This window comes from Cololabis saira, chromosome 6 (genome assembly GCF_033807715.1).
Source record: "Cololabis saira isolate AMF1-May2022 chromosome 6, fColSai1.1, whole genome shotgun sequence".
In the NCBI taxonomy this organism is placed as follows: Eukaryota; Metazoa; Chordata; class Actinopteri; order Beloniformes; family Belonidae; genus Cololabis; species Cololabis saira.
In genome coordinates this window covers 44253970-44267660 of record NC_084592.1, presented here as the reverse complement: position 1 = coordinate 44267660, position 13691 = coordinate 44253970, and the positions used below count along the sequence as shown (strand labels likewise).

At 40.7% G+C, this 13691-nt stretch overlaps 1 pseudogene; it reads left to right on the top strand.

The window, feature by feature from the left end:
* The first annotated feature begins 2109 nt into the window (after positions 1 to 2109).
* On the top strand, positions 2110 to 12863 carry LOC133445643 (junctional adhesion molecule 2A-like; annotated as a pseudogene).
* Positions 12864 to 13691: the final 828 nt, after the last annotated feature.

The following is a 13691-nucleotide window of genomic DNA, read 5'->3' as shown; positions in this document are numbered from 1 at the left end:
AGAAAAGAAGGAAGGGAGGAAGGAAGGAAGGAAGGAAGGAAGGAAGGAAGGAAGGGAGAAAAAGTGGAAGGAAGGAAGGAAGGAAGGAAGGGAGAAAAGAAGGAAGGAAGGAAGGAAGGAAGGAAGGAGAGGAAGGAAGGAAGGGAGAAAAGTGGAAGGAAGGAAGGAAGGAAGGAAGGAAGGAGGAAGGAAGGAAGGAAGGAAGGAAGGGAGAAAAGAGGAAGGAGGGAAGGAAGGAAGGAAGGAAGGGAGGAGGGAGAAAAGAAGGAAGGGAAGGAAGGAAGGAAGGAAGGAAGGAAGGAAGGAAGGAAGGAAGGAAGGAAGGGAGAAAAGAAGGAAGGGAGGAAGGAAGGAAGGAAGGAAGGAAGGAAGGAAGGAAGGAAGGAAGGAAGGAAGGAAGGAAGGAGGAAGGGAAAAAGTGGAAGGAAGGAAGGAAGGAAGGAAGGAAGGAAGGAAGGGAGAAAAGAAGGAAGGGAGGAAGGAAGGAAGGAAGGAAGGAAGGAAGGAAGGAAGGAAGGAAGGAAGGAAGGAAGGAAGGAAGGAAGGAGGAAGGAAGGGAAGGGAGAAAAGGAAGGAAGGAAGGAAGGAAGGAAGGAAGGAAGGAAGGGAGAAAAGAAGGAAGGAAGGAAAGGAAGGAAGGAAGGAAGGAAGGAAGGAAGAAGGGAAGAAAAGTGGAAGGAAGGAAGGAAGGAAGGAAGGAAGGAAGGAAGGAAGGAAGGAAGGAAGGAAGGAAGGAAGGAAGGAAGGAAGGAAGGAAGGAAGGGGAGAAAAGAGGAAGGAGGGAAGGAAGAAGGAAGGAAGGAGGAAGGGAGAAAAGAAGGAAGGGAGGAAGGAAGGAAGGAAGGAAGGAAGGAAGAGGAAGGAAGGAAGGAAGGAAGGAAGAAGGAAGGAAGGAAGGAAGGGAGAAAAGTGGAAGGAAGGAAGGAAGGAAGGAAGGAAGGAAGGAAGGAAGAAGGAAGGGAGAAAAGAAGGAAGGGAGGAAGGAAGGAAGGAAGGAAGGAAGGAAGGAAGGAAGGAAGGAAGGAAGGGAGAAAAGTGGAAGGAAGGAAGGAAGGAAGGAAGGAAGGGAAAGGAGGAGGAGGAAGGAGGAAGGGAGGGAAGGAAGGAAGGAAGGAAGGAAGGAAGGAAGGAAGGAAGGAGAAAGGAAGGAAGGAAGGAAGGAAGGAAGGAAGGAAGGAGGAAGGAAGGAGGAAGGAAGGAAGGAAGGGAGGAGAAAGTGGAAGGAAGGAAGGACGAAGCTTGGAAGGAAGAGGAAGGAGGCCGGAAGGCCTGGAGCCGACCTGTCGCTTCTGCCTCTGCCGTCCGGCCGGAAGGACGGAGCCGAAGCCCCAGCCGGAGAAGACAGAAGGGAAGGAAGGGAAGGAAGGAAGTCCGGTCCTGGCCTGTCCTTCCCGGGGCCAGAAGGAAGGAAGAAGGAAGAAGGAACGAAGGAAGGAGGAAGGAAGGACGGCTCAGGAAGACCGCATAAGGTCCTATTGCCCCCAAGGCCAGCACCATGGGTTACAATTCTTGGGGTGGAACCAAAACTAAACGCCATCAATACACGGATTTTATCTATACTGCTGTAGTATAAGGGCTCAGAAATACTACTGATCTACTTAGGTTTATTGTGTTAAATGTCATGTTACTAATGGTCTAATGTGCATAGACTAATAGTACTACTGTGAGTGAGTGCAGATCAAGAGCGGCTTCCTGGGCCTGGATGGCTGTGCATTTGGCCCCAAATGATTTGGGATGAAACGCATAACTGACATAGAATCTATGTGACCGGCAAGTGTTTTTTTTTTTTTTTTTTTTATTGAGGCCAGTGGGGTGGCCAGCAGATTTGTAGGGGGGGGCCGTGGCCCCCCCTGCCCCCCCCCCCTGGTGGCGCCCCTGTTGTAGAGGTCCCACTTCTGAAAAGTTGCTCAGCTTTTCCTTTCCAGTTAGATTTCAGCACATTTTACGTTCAGATTAAATTTATTTGGTAAGGAAAAGCTATGTTTATAAAGTCAGACGTGTCCGTGCTGGTCGGATTATCTCCAGAGGAAAAGAGAGCAGAGCAGAGGCACGATGTTTACGCACGATGTTGATCCCCTTTTGTCCTCTCTGGAGTCTGAGACCTGACTGATGATTGTTACTCCCGCAGGTCCCGTCTGTCTCTCCGTGACGGTGAGCAGCAGTAAACCAACGTGGAGGTGCACGAACACTCAGGTGAGACGGATCAAGACTCCTCCTCCTCCCAACAAGTTTAGTTTAGTTTAGTTCAGTTTATTTGCACATAAAAAGTATACAACCGCCAAAAATTCAGACAAACAGTATGTAGAAATAAAAGGAAACAACAAAAAAAAAAGAAATACAATGTAACAGAAAAGAATGTGCAGGAGGAACCAAAAAAAACCATAAGGGCTTGTTGAGTGGTCCTCCTATAATGAAACAAACAATATCTACAGAGATATGTAAAACATAGGACAACTAAGGAGAATAAGCTAAATTACTAGAAAAACAGGAAACTGATGAGGATGTGCAGAGAAGTTCTGGAAATTAGTTGTTAAGTTTTGCTAAGCTGGGTTAGCAAAAAAAGTTGTGATTTTTTTTTTTGAAATTATTTGTGCTCGAGTATCTCTAATATTGAATGGTAAGATGTTCCAATAAAGAGGAACCTCTGAACCTAACTGAAAATTGGGAAAAAGTAGTCCTGAAAAAGGTGGAGATTGTTTGCAGACCTAGAATTAAAGTGATGAATTTGGGAATTTAATTGAAATAAAGAATGAAAACAGGTTGGAAGTAGCTTGTGGATGGATTGATAGACAAAAAGACTAATCTGAAAAACATTTACAGCAGAAATAGGGAGAATACTTAGGGATTGGAACATTGGGTGGATCTAGTAAGTCTATTGGAAAATGTAATCATTTTGATAAAAGGTTTTTTGCAGATTAAAATACAGTTGAGGTTGACCATGAAGGTACTTGCCCAAGTAGGGCAAGGGGTCCTTTATGGAATTTAAAGCCAGAAGTATAAAAAAAAAACTTGCATAAAGACTTCTGTTTTCAATAAAATGAGCCATTCATTCATAAATAGGGATAAAAAACTGAAATTTTACAAGAAGACATTTTTAAATCTCTCTTTCATTGAGGAGCAGCGACTTTAGGTACATTTCTGTGTACAAATGTTTATATTTTGCGCATCTCTGAGACAAATTTTCCCCTAGAAACCAACAAGCTACTAACGCCCTTCCAAATGTTCATATTTCCAATAACCTTTTGGAAAGAGTTACGGTAACCAAATTTCTCGGTGTTATGATTGATGAAAATCTCACTTGGAAAAATCATATTGCACTCATCTCGAACAAGATTGCAAAAAATATTGGAGTAATCAGACGTATATGGCATCTATTATCAAGAACAATCTGTATTAATTTATATTATACTATGATTTATCCTTATATTTCATACTGCAATGTCATTTGGGCAAGTACCTTCACGAGCAACCTCAACTGTATCTTAATCCTGCAAAAACGTTTTATCAAAATGATTACATTTTACAATAGACTTACTAGATCCACCCAATGTTCCAATCCCTAAGTATTCTCCCTATTTCTGCTGTAAATGTTTTTCAGATTTGTCTTTTTGTCTATCAATCCATCCACAAGCTACTTCCAACCTGTTTTCATTCTTTATTTCAATTCAATTCCCAAATTCATCACTTTAATTCTAGGTCTGCAAACAATCTCCATCCCACCTTTTTCAGGACTACTTTTTCCCAATTTTCAGTTACAGTAGGTTCAGAGGTTCCTCTTTATTGGAACATCTTACCACTCAATATTAGAGAATGCTCGAGCACAAATAATTTCAAAAAACAAATCACAACTTTTTTGCTAACCCAGTTTAGCAAAGTTTAAACAACTAATTTGCAGAACTTCTCTGCATATCCTCATCAGATTCCTGTTTTTCTAGTAATTTATTCTCCTTAGTTGTCCTATGTTTTACATATCTCTGTAGATATTGTTTGTTTCATTATAGGAGGAAACACTCGACAAGCCCTTATGGGATTTTTTGGTTCCTCCTGCACATTTTATTTCTGTTACATTGTATTTCTTTATTTTTGTTGTTGTTTCCCATTTTTTCTACATACTGTTTGTCTGAATTTTGGCGGTTGTATATTTTTTTTACGTGCAAATAAACTAAATTAAAAAAAAAACCAAGTCGGATCAGCAGTCAAACCACAGCTAAACACGTCTATCCAGGATTAAATAAATTTAAATAAAACGTTCAAAGGCAGGTTCTGTCCACCAGAAAGGACTGCAGGAATGTCATAAACCCAAACCCTTGGTGTCCCTCAGACGCCGTGCTGTCCTGCGAGTTCAGGACGGAGAAAGATCAAAACCCTCGGATCGAGTGGAAGAAGAGAGGGAAGGGGGTGACGTTTGTTTACTACAACAACAAATTTATGGGTGAGTAAAAAAAAAAACAACGTTTAAAGCAAGTATTCCTGATCAGATCCCTCGGTGTTCATGGTCGTGACCTTTGACCTTCAGGCTCGTACGCGGGACGCGCGAAGATGGAGGGAGCCACGCTGACCCTCCACGCCGTGAGCCAGAAGGACTCGGGGGAATACCGGTGCGAGGTGACGGCCAGCGAGGACCACGTCAACCTGGGGGAGGCCACGGTCGCCCTCAGCGTGCTGGGTAGGACGGAAACGCTGATAGAAATCAAACAGCCCTGTGTGTCAGGAGGTCCAAAACAAATCACGTGACCCTGCCGAGGTTTATGACCTACCATAGAACACGTCTGCCTAAGCCGGGGGTCGGCAACCCGCGGCTCTAGAGCCGCATGCGGCTCTTTAGCACCGCGATAGTGGCTCCTGGAGCTTTTTCAAAAATGTTTGAGCTTTTTTTCCTCTTTTTTCCTTTTTTTCTCTTTTTTTTCCCTTTTTATTTTTTTCCTTTTTTTCTTTTTTTCCTTTTTTTCTTGTTTTTTTTTTCATTTTTCTCTTTTTCTTTTTTTTTCTTCCTTTTTCCTTTCCTTTTTAATCTCGACATTTCGACTTTTTTCTCAAAATTTCAACTTTTTTCTCGAGATTGTACTTTAACATTAATCTCAACATTTCCACTTTTTTCTCGACATTTCCACTTTTTTCTCAATGTTTTGACTTTTTTTCTTGACATTTCAACTTTTTTCTCGACATTTCGGCTTTTTCTCGATAATTTTTACTTTTTTCTCGAAATTTTGACTTTTTTCTCGAAATTTTGACTTTTTTCTCGACATTTCCACTTTTTTCTTGACATTTCCACTTTTTTCTCAAAATCTTTACTTTTTCCTTGACATTTTGACTTTTTTCTCAACATTTCGACTTTTTTCTCAAAATTTTGACTTTTTTTCTTGACATTTCAACTTTTTTCTCGACATTTCGGCTTTTTTCTCGAAATTTTGACTCTTTTCTCGAAATTTTGACTTTTTTCTCGACATTTCCACTTTTTTCTTGACATTTCGACTTTTTTCTCAAAATTTCGACTTTTTTCTCGACATTTCGACTTTTTTCTCGAAGTGCATAATGAAAAAAAAAAATCTTCCCCCAGTTATAACTAATATAGAAACATGCAGCATGTGTTGTCTTCATTCTAAGGCTTATACAAGACTTTTCATTTTTTGCGGCTCCAGACATATTTATTTTTTGTGTTTTTGGTCCAATATGGCTCTTTCAACATTTTGGGTTGCCGACCCCTGGCCTAAGCATATTTTTACATTTCTGCATGCTATACTGCTATTTTATGGAGTATTTTTTATTTGCTATGCATCAAAACAACCCATATAAGCCAATCTTTAATATTCTGCATGTTACAAGTCCATCCTAACTAAATAAATTGCTAAAAAGTGCAAATAACTACCCAAAAAATGTAAATCGTTTTTTTAATTTTGCACATATTTTTTCTGAGTACACAAATCCCACAGCTGGATCCCTCAAAACTGTAAAAAAAGTAACACAGAAGCCTTTCAAAATGAATTCATACTTTAGGTTTTGAGATAAATCATTTTATATATCGCGTTTAGATATTGCTTCTTATGTTAAACCGTTTTGCGCGCTGAGTAATCTTTCATGAAAATCTCTGATAAAAAGCACGAACAAGAGCCTAAATTCAATTCAATTATGAAGATTTCCGCAATTTTACTGGATTATTATGTGATTTTTCCAAACGATTTAATGGATTAAAACTCTGCGACACTAAATGCAAGATATGTAAATTAAACTCTTCCTGTTTAGCCTGCAGAAACAATTATTGCTCTGTTTTATTTGGTTGTAATTGTACATACAGGACTGTCTCAGAAAATTAGAACATTGTGATAAAGTCCTTTATTTTCTGTAATACAAAAATGTCATACATTCTGGATTCATTACAAATCAACTGAAATATTGCAAGCCTTTTATTATTTTAATATTGCTGATTATGGCTTACAGTTTAAGAAAACTCAAATAGCCTATCTCAAAAAAATAGAATATTCTGGGAATCTTAATCTTAAACTGTAAATCATAATCAGCAATATTAAAATAATAAAAGGCTTGCAATATTTCAGTTGATTTGTAATGAATCCAGAATGTATGACATTTTTGTTTTTTTAATTGCATTACAGAAAATAAAGAACTTTATCACAATATTCTAATTTTCTGAGAAAGTCCTGTACGTTTTGAAAATCAATATGCAAACGGGAGCGCCGGCGCTCCAGCCGGTCTTAAAGGGTTGGAGAAGAGAAAACGCCTGGCGTTTTACGTCTTATCTTTTTATCAACATCAAATTAAATCATAAGCTACGTGACATAAAACATGGACTTTTTGCCAGAAAGAGAATAAAAAGATGAGTGTTTAGTAGAAATCCGGATAAGATGAGTTTATCCGCGTTAATCAAGGCTTTAAGCTGCCTTGAGAGGGAACTCGCTGAGTTTTATTCATGACCTTGAAAGTTATAGTCTTATCTGAACGCGCTGCTCTGTTGCTAGGCAACAGATGACAGAAACAGCATGTGGTAACTCTGCCTTTCAGACACAGTAAAGAGGTTTCATCAGCGGGGTCGGGGGATGAGGAGGAGACGTGTCTGGCTGCGGAGGCGCGATCAGACTTCATAATCACTTCATAATCTCTCTACACCTCACACTCAAAAAGTGGTTGGAAATAAACATGAGGTTAAAACTTTGTATTTTCTTTAGAATCAAATCTTTAGTCTTATAGTCAGAAAATATATATAAAAATGTTTACTCACGCTCCGGCGGTGTTTACGCTGGAATTCAGGGGAGGAAGGAAGGAAGGAAGGAAGGAAGGAAGGAAGGAAGGAAGGAAGGAAGGAAGGAAGGAAGGAAGGAAGGAAGGAAGGAAGGAAGGAAGGAAGGAAGGAAGGAAGGAAGGAAGGAAGGAAGGAAGGAAGGAAAGAAGGAAGGGAGAAAAGAAGGAAGAATGAAAAAAGGAAGGAAGGAAGGAAGGAAGGGAGAAGAAAGGCAGAAGGGAAGGAAGGAAGGAAGGAAAGAAGGAAAGAAGGAAAGAAGGAAGGAAGGAAAGAAGGAAAGAAGGAAGGAAGGAAGGAAGGAAGGAAGGAAGGAAGGAAGGAAGGAAGGAAGGAAGGAAGGAAGGGAGAAAAGAAGGAAGGAAGGAAGGAAGGGAGAAGGAAAGGAAGGAAGGAAGGAAGGAAGGAAGGAAGGAAGGGAGAAAAAAAGGAAGGAAGGAAGGAAGGAAGGGGGAAAAGAAGGAAGGAAGGGAGGAGGGAAGGAAGGAAGGAAGGAAGGAAGGAAGGAAGGAAGGAAGGAAGGAAGGAAGGAAGGAAGGAAGGAAGGAAGGGAGAAGGAATGGAGAAGGAAAGGAAGGAAGGAAGGAAGGAAAGACGGAAGAATGAAAAGAAGGAAAGAAGGAAGGAAGGAAGGAAGGAAGGAAGGGAGAAAAGAAGGAAATAAGGAAGGAAGGAAGGAAGGAAAGAAAGAAAGAAGGAAGAATAAAAAGAAGGAAGGAAGGAAGGAAGGAAGGAAGGAAGGAAGGAAGGAAAGAAGGAAGAATAAAAGGAAGGAAGGAAGGAAGGAAGGAAGGAAGGAAGGAAGGGAGAAAAGAAGGAAGAATAAAAAGAAGGAAACAAGGAAGGAAGTAAGGAAGGGAGAAAAGAAGGAAGGGGGGAAAGAAGGAAGGAAGGAAGGAAGGAAGGAAGGAAGGAAGGAAGGAAGGAATAATGAAAAGAAGGAAACAAGGAAGGAAGTAAGGAAGGAAGGAAGGAAGGAAGGAAGGAAGGAAGGAAGGAAGGAAGGAAGGAAGGAAGGAAGGAAGGAAGGAAGGAAGGAAGGAAGGAAGGAGAATTAGGTCATTTTGACCCAGCACAAGGGTTAAACTCTAAAGGTCACTGACTTGTGTCTGGAGCCTCTAGTGGCCGGCGGAGGAACTGTGACACTTCACTTCACGTATCAGAGGTGTTGGGAGCGGTTTAGATGTTTATGTAGTAAACTTGTTTGCTCTTTCTCCCGTGCCGTGGCTAGTTCCCCCCCACGTCCCGTCCTGCGACGTCCCGAGCTCGGTGTTCATCGGCGCCGACCTGGAGCTGCTCTGCAAGGACCAGCTGAGCGTCCCCCCCGCCACCTACCGCTGGTTCAAGGACAACAAGGCCCTGGTGGCGTCTGGAGACTCTCCCTACAGCGTCGACGCAAAGAAGGGCTCCCTGGTACGTCTGGCTACTCTGGAACAGTGTAGCCCTACCGGACCCCTAGTGGGCCATGGTGTCATTGCAAGGGGTCCTTGATGATAATTCTTTTTTTTTCATAGGAAAAGATTATTCTTTTACTCAAATGTGACTGAGACCTTTATCTACCTAAACTACATGACCTTTTTTCATCCAATCACAATGAAATCCATACATGTTATTGTTGTAAGGGATCTGTTCCTATGGATCGGCCCATTGTTACAGATACCTGATCTACAGTTTTTTTTCAATATCGATTCCGATACAGATACCAAATATCGGATCGGTGCATCCCTAATAGTGGTGTTTATTTTTCCATATGAAATTACAATTTATGCATCCATTTCTTTTATAATCTTTGGTGGGATTGCAAGAGAGAATGCTGGATAGATTAACCTGGATAATGATTCAATTTTGAAAAAAAAAAGAAAACAGACGGCAAAAACAGACTTTACAAAAAAGAATATATCATGTTGAGATTTACAGAAACTAATTCGGGGCTAACTTGAACATTGCAGGGAAAGAAGAGGTTGAAGACCACTGCTCTAGAAGATGCTCTTCACCTCTGTGGAGACTCAGACCCCGTACACACGTAGCCGGATATCTGCTAAACCGAAGATATTTTCCCACGTTTTGACCTGTCATCCACATGAAAACGCAAATAAACGAATGTTTAAAAAAACTCCGGGCAAAGTGAAGATTTTTGAAAACTCTGTTTATGTAGATGCGTGTAGACAGAGACAACCAGAGTTTTGCGTTTTCGAACGTCACATTATGCGCCAAAACAACAACAAATCTGCTCTGACGTGCGACCTTTGTTTACTACAGAACTACAGATGATCCAGCATCTGTTCTCCAAGCTATTAAATAAATGGTCTCTGGTCTTGACCACCGCTTACTGCGTTACACCGACACAGAGCCTACGGCGTAGGGTACGCGGCGACGCGCACCCTACGGCGTAGGGCTGCGTCGATCACGCGGCAGCTCCGTGGCGACCGAGAATGAGACGCGCCTGCCGGGGAAGCTGCGCTGCGGAGGCGCAGCCTCCCCGGGAGCCGCAGATGATCTACAGGTTTAGAATGCTTATGAATGTGGTCGAAAACGCAGATCTTTGGTTAAGTGTGGAAAGGGTTTTTTTTTTAAACGATGTAATGTGGATACAAATTATTTTATAAACGGAGGGGGGAAATATTCGGTTTTAAAAATACCCGGCTACATGTGGACGGGGTCTCATTCTCTCTGTTTTCTTGTCTGTTTCTGGAGCAGAAGTTTAAAAGCGTGTCCAGGGACGATGCAGGGATGTACCGCTGCGAGTCCTCCAACAGCGTGGGGGCGCCCAAGAGCTGCGTGGCCCAGCGGCTGAAAGTCATTGAATGCAAGTACTTCTGCCTCTGATGCTTGATTGTGATAAAGAAGTCAATTATTATTAATAATAATAATAATAATAATAATAATAATTTTGATGAAGAAGTAAATTAATAATAATTAATAATAATAATAATAATAATAATAATAATAATAATATTATATTATATATATTTATATATATATATATATATATATATATATATATATATATATATATATATATATTATAATAATAATATAATAATATTCTTCTTATTATTTATTATTAATAATAATAATAATAATAATAATAATAATTGTGATAAAGAAGTGAATTATTATTATTATTAATAATAATAATAATAATAATAATAATAATAATAATAATAATAATAATAATAATATATCTCCTGTCCTTCCAGACCCTCTGAACATGACGATTCTGATAGCAGGAGCTTCGGGCTTCGTGGCGCTCGTCCTGATCTGCTGCATCTGCGTTTGCATCTGTCGCCGCCGAGGATGCTGCAAGAGTGAGTGTTGCCCTGATGCTGCAGATGTTTTCAGTGGACTGAAACCCGGCTGGGACCCGGCGGAGGCCCGGCTGAGACCTGGTTGGACGTAATTGAACGTAACCGCTCTGGTTCTGGTTCTGGTTCTGGTTCTAGCTCTGGTTGAGGACGAGTTCCGGCAGCTGGACCGATCCGTCTGTCTCCTGGTTTCTGTGTTTCATCTTCCAGCCGCTCGTTTGTGTTTTATGGCCCTGAGTTACGGTTTTACTGCTTCTCTTATCATCGTCTGCAGCAGGAAGTGATTCAGAGACGCTGCTGAACCTCAAACGATAGAAAGACAAAGTAGATCAGACAACAATAAATGTTTAACTTTTGGTCTTTATCCATTTCCTGACTGTTTTCTTCTGTTTTCTGTTCCAACAGAGAGCAAGAAGACTAAAAGGTGAGTGTGGCCGTCTGTAAAGTCTCTGTTATTTGGTCAGTGACCTCTGAGTGACCTTTGGTCCTCCGTCTTTCAGCGGCCGGTCCTACCACCCGCCCGCCCCGCCGCCCCCGCCCACCAGAACCGTGAGTGATCAAAGCCGCCGCCGCCTGGTTCTGTGTTTCTGTTCAGTCCTGTTGAGTGACTTTACCAAACAGGAAGAGGTTGATTGTGCGTCTCTCTGCTCCGCAGTTCAAACACTACCGGCAGACGCAGTCCTTCATGATCTGAGGACGGAACACCGACGCCGCCGCCTCGTCACGGACCGGGGGGGAGGGGGGATTCCTGCTCAACTATGTAATGCTACTGGTTATTGGACGACTGTTTGCTGCTCTGAGACGGATGGATGGATGGATGGATGGATGGATGGATGGATGGATGGACGGACGGACGGACGGACGGACGGACGGACGGTTTAATAATGGATGGATGGATGGACGGACAGGCAGATAAACAGTCAGATAGACGGACAAACAGTTGGTAAGACAGACAGAATGACAGTCAGACAATAAGATGGACAAACAGATAAACAGACAGACAGACATCCAGCCGAAGCAGAAACAGGGTTTAAACCAGGGGTGTCAAACTCATTTTGCTTGGGGGGCCGGATTTGACCAATTTTTTTCTCGCACGGTCAAAATAACAAAAACTGTCTGGAATTTTTTTTTTCTAATTCTTTCTTTTTACTATTGTTATCTAATCCAATATCAGTTTAGTTAATTTTAAAGGAAATATGCACTTTGTTTACACTCTAATTATGTAAAATATATTTCTTCAGGAACTTTTCTTGAAATTTCTTTTTTTTATTTCAAATTTTGTAAGATACTTTTAATATCATTTACAAAGATAAACAGAAACAAGTATGTTTTTTTTATATTTCGCTTTTTTATAGGAAATTTAATTAAAAGCAAAATCTTTCTTATTACATCCCAGAGTGTTTCTTTGTGATTTAGAGATTTTTCCAGTACAATTAAGTGTATTTATTTTTAAAAATTGGCACGGATATTTACGCCAGTGTGTCGAAAAAGTCAGCACTTCTTTTTTAACTGTTTTACTTTGTCACTATCCTCGTATTCAAAACTAAAATTCTCCAGATAAATATCTTCTATCATCTTTTTTAGCAGTGATATTTTTCCTGCGAAAATATATAATAGTTAATAAAAATAAACGACCGTCTACAAAGAAATAAAATCGGCAAATGCATTCTAGAAAACTAAAAAAATGTCGAAAACTGCTCTATTTGTGGAATAACGATGAATTTGTAGAAGAAATACATTATCGGATATGCTGTGATTCATGGCAATTATTTATGCCTTCCTTTTTAGTAAATTAACATTTCGGCTTTTTTGTGTTGGAAACCTCTCTCGGGCCGCACGAAAATCTCTCTCGGGCCGCACATTTGACACCCCTGGTTTAAACTGATCATTTTGCTGCTCTGCTGGTTTTTGCTGCACTCAGTTCTGATGAAGTAAAACTTCTCAGCTTTTTAAAAGCGGGACGATGTTTGTCTCGTCTCCGTCGTCCCGGTTCCTGAAGACGGTTTTATAAAAATCTCTTTGATGACTTTGGTCGACGTCTAACGATCAAAACCCCTCTCAGCATAACTGTATATATTTAGTGTCACAGACTGATTTAAGCTTCATATCGGAGTTGGTTTATATTTAGAGATGTTTTTTTATGAAAGTATTTTTCTTTTCTTTGGCCTTTTACATGTTTTTCTACATCTGTATATTGATCTCTTTGGTATTGATTGAACGGGTGTCTACACACACTGAACGGTCTTGTAGATACTTTTTAAGCCTTTTTTCGTTACATACTTTGAAAAGTTGAACTCATAATCAATAAAAAAGAGGAAATAAACAATGTGTGTGTTGATTTCTAATAAAACATTTCAGTAAAAGACGTGAGAAGTGTTGTGACATGCCCACCTTACTTCAGTCACAGTTAGCTCCTTCAGCCTCGCTGACGTAGCTTGTTACCCTATGATGCTTATTAATATTGCCGTATGTTCATTCTAATCAAATCTGTCCAAACATCCTTATTTCACGTGTTGCTACAGTAGAGTCAGTAGTCATAGTTGCAGCTATAGAACAAGACTATAATAGTTAGTCTCAAATATAGCTTGGTGGTAGATATGCTGCTATAGGCTTATGCTGCAGGGGGGCACCGACATGATCCGCTGGGCGGTGCCTCTCACCCTTCTTCTCCTTTTCTCTTCCCTTCCTCTCTTCTCCATTTCCATTTTTATTTATTATAAATATCTCATAGCCATCATTTTTGTCCATTGCTCCTGTAGTTTCTTGTGCCCCCTTTTTTCTCTTTTGTGCATGTTTGCAGGCCGGAGCTTCAGGAGCTGCGTGCTGGCCTGCGGTCCCGCCCCCATCCCCGGTCATCCCGTTGCTGCTTCCACCTGCCTGTCTTTTTTAAAACTTTGTATTAGTAAAAAGGAAAACTTGTAGTGTTGTGAGGGTGCAGCGTCCAAACTGGCAGAAATCCGATCCGTACTTCCAAAACAAAGTCGGCTCGGCAGCAGCTACAACCCATAGCTAAAACCGTGGAAGTGTTTATTTATTTATCTTAAAATGGTTAAACTGTGTACTCGGGGAACTGGTAAAAGAGAGAATCACAGGAATACATTTGATCCCAAAACCAACCCTATATTACGAAAAATGTC